This window comes from Engystomops pustulosus, chromosome 8 (assembly GCF_040894005.1).
Source record: "Engystomops pustulosus chromosome 8, aEngPut4.maternal, whole genome shotgun sequence".
Lineage (NCBI taxonomy): Eukaryota > Metazoa > Chordata > Amphibia > Anura > Leptodactylidae > Engystomops > Engystomops pustulosus.
The window spans coordinates 1,344,402-1,347,500 of NC_092418.1; positions in this window are offsets into that span (position 1 = coordinate 1,344,402).

Below are 3,099 nucleotides of genomic sequence, written 5' to 3' on the forward strand. Positions count from 1 at the left end.
GAGCCGGGCCAGAGGCGGGCGGCAGACGAAACCGACATGAGCGCTTAAGGGTATTGCACCCCCGGCGCCCAGACCCTGGAAATTGAGTCTGCCCCCAAAGCCCACCCGCGTCCTCCTTGGCGCTCCCGGAGTACATGGTCGTAGATGGGCCATCGGTCGCTAATGCCAAACTGCGTCCCAGGGGTGCGTCCCCTCTGACCAACGGCAGACCCATCCCTCTCGCCAATCCGCGGATCCCCGCCAGGTCCCGAACAGGGCTCGTCCTTTAGCGTTTCAAATGCGCCCTCCCCGCCATACGAGGGGTTGAGGACCGTAGCCTTCCCTTACGAGAGGCACCAGGGGTGCGCCTGCTCGAGGGCCCGGCCGTGGGCGTAACGCTTGGGCCGCCCGGGGGAGTCGGTAGACCATGGGAGACCAACACTCGCACACGAACGTTGCCCGTGCTTTTGTGGAAGAGAGCTTCTTGCGAGGTTGTCGCTGCGGTGGCGCCCGGACAAACCCTATCCCTAAAACTTCTGGGGAATTGGCGTCTAAGCCTGCACCCTGCTCGGTATCCCTGCACCCACGAAGGGGGCCGTGGAAGGCTTGGGGTCGCGCCGGCGAAACCGACCGGATGCCCGGGGTACTGAACCCCCGGGGTCCCACCCTGGAAATTGAGCCGTCCGACCCCGCCACGTCTTCCTAGTGCTCTCCTTGGCTCCCCCGCCTGTGGGCATCGTTAGGGGCTGCGGTCATCAGCGCCGGCTAAGCTTCGGCAACACGGCCGACCCACCCCTTCGGCGCCTGGGGGTGCCTGGTCCCAGTCCGGGCCGTTCCGTAGGGGCGGCTATCCCTTACATGAGGGACTCGGTGCGTCCGCTCGGGCTGCGGGGCTCCGGCTCCGACAGCCGGGGAGCTGGTTTTGACCGCGGGCCTCCACGGGAACCGGCAGGGACCGGACTAGGCGTCAAGCCGAAAATAACCCCGGCACCCTCTGCTTCCAAAGCGAGGGGACCTTTGGCCGAGCGGGGGCACCGGAAGCCGAACCGACCCCAACCCCTCTTCCTACCCCAGGGCTGGGCTGACCAATCCCCTGATCGGGTCTAAAATGGAAGAAGGGGATTCGAGGGAAGGGGCTGGCGGAAGGCAGTTGCCCGACGGAGTAGGCGAAGGCCAGGCCGTTTCCGAGTCCCGAGCAGAGGAGGGCGAACTCGGCTCTTCATCGACCGACGGCGAGGCGAGGGCGGTGGCTGCCGCGGGGAAGACTCCATTGCTCGTCAGCGCGCTAGGAGCGGGGCCGACTGGCTGCTCGGGGTATGGCATCCCCGGGGGCCCACCCTGGAAATCTTCGCTCCTCAGCCGCTGCAGGTTATAAGGTCCCGCCGCGCGTAAGCGCTCAACTCTCCGACCCACGGATGTCGAGCCCATGGTGAGCCGGCCGTTTCGTACGGGGAAAAGGGGTCCTCTGGCCCCACATCGATCGAGGGGGTTTAGATCCGCGGAGGCACGCACCGCGAGGCGAATCGCTGCTTTTCCCCAAGAGGTTAACCTTCAAACCACCGAGTAGGTTCGGGGCAGGGCCGACAGTCTGCACTGGGGTATTGCATCCCTGGTGGGGCGACCCTGGAAATCTCTGCCCCTTTCCACTCTTTCGGTTGGGCCTCTCGTCGGGGCGAGCGTAAGTCGGCAAGCAGACGTGGGAAGAGGCTTCTTACCGGTGACACTCCCTTCGTGAGAGAGGCAGGTACTCGCCCCGGACCCCGGTCCAAATCTGCGCGGGCCGGACGGCCTCGGCCCTAGCCGAAGGCCGCTCCCGCGAAGCCAGGGAGCCGAAAAAAAAACCCCGACACCCTCCGCGACCTCGCGTGCTTCCAAAGCGAGGGGAAACTTTGGCCGAGCGGGGCACCCGAAGCCGAACCGACCCCAACCCCTCTTCTTACCCCAGGGCTGGGCTGACCAATCCCCTGATCGGGTCTAAAATGGAAGAAGGGGATTCGAGGGAAGGGGCTGGCGGAAGGCAGTTGCCCGACGGAGTAGGCGAAGGCCAGGCCGTTTCCAAATCCCGAGCCAGAGGAGGGCGAACGACGTTCTTCATCGACCGACGGCGAGGCTAGGGCGAGGGCGGTGGCTGCCGCGGGGAAGACTCCATTGCTTGCCAGCGTGCTAGGAGCGGGGCCGACAGGCTGCTCGGGGTATGGCATCCCCGGGGGCCCACCCTGGAAATCTTCGCTCCTCAGCCGCTGCAGGTTATAAGGTCCCGCCGCGCGTAAGCGCTCAACTCCCCGACCCACGGACGTCGAGCCCATGGTGAGCTGACAGTTTCGTACGGGGAAAAGGGGTCCTCTGGCCCCACATCGATCGAGGGGGTTTAGATCCGCGGAGGCACGCACCGCGAGGCGAATCGCTGCTTTTCCCCAAGAGGTTAACCTTCAAACCACCGAGTAGGTTCGGGGCAGGGCCGACTGTCTGCACTGGGGTATTGCATCCCTGGTGGGGCGACCCTGGAAATCTCTGCCCCTTTCCACTCTTTCGGTTGGGCCTCTCGTCGGGGCGAGCGTAAGTCGGCAAGCAGACGTGGGAAGAGGCTTCTTACCGGTGACACTCCCTTCGTGAGAGAGGCAGGTACTCGCCCCGCACCCCGGTCCAAATCTGCTCGGTCCGGCCGTCGTCGGCCCTAGCCGAAGGCCGCTCCCGCGAAGCCAGGCGATCCGAACCGAGGATCCGCGCGAGCCTTCTCCAAGCCCTCTGCCGGGCGCTGGTGTTGAAAGCGTAGCGGACCCTGTTCGCCGGAGCGATAGGAGCGGAGCACCGGTCCCGCAGGGTTGAAAGCTGGGTAGCAGCGCCGTAGCTTCCCTCCCAGCCTTCCCCCGGACCTGGCGCCCGATCCCCTCCGCTCCTCTCTGCGTTGGCGGGCGGCGCTGCATGGGTACGTCGCGACGGCTCCTATCGTCTCTCTCGCTTAACAGTGTGGAGAGGTGGTGGTGGAGCCGTCCGACACTCGAGGTGCTGAAGTTGAGCGTCCAATGCTTTCCTTCTATGCGCAGCCTACAGGAGCTGTCCGAGCTTCGGAGGTGCTGATGGAGGTGAGAGTCGAGCGCCACTTCTTGGCTGAACTGAGTG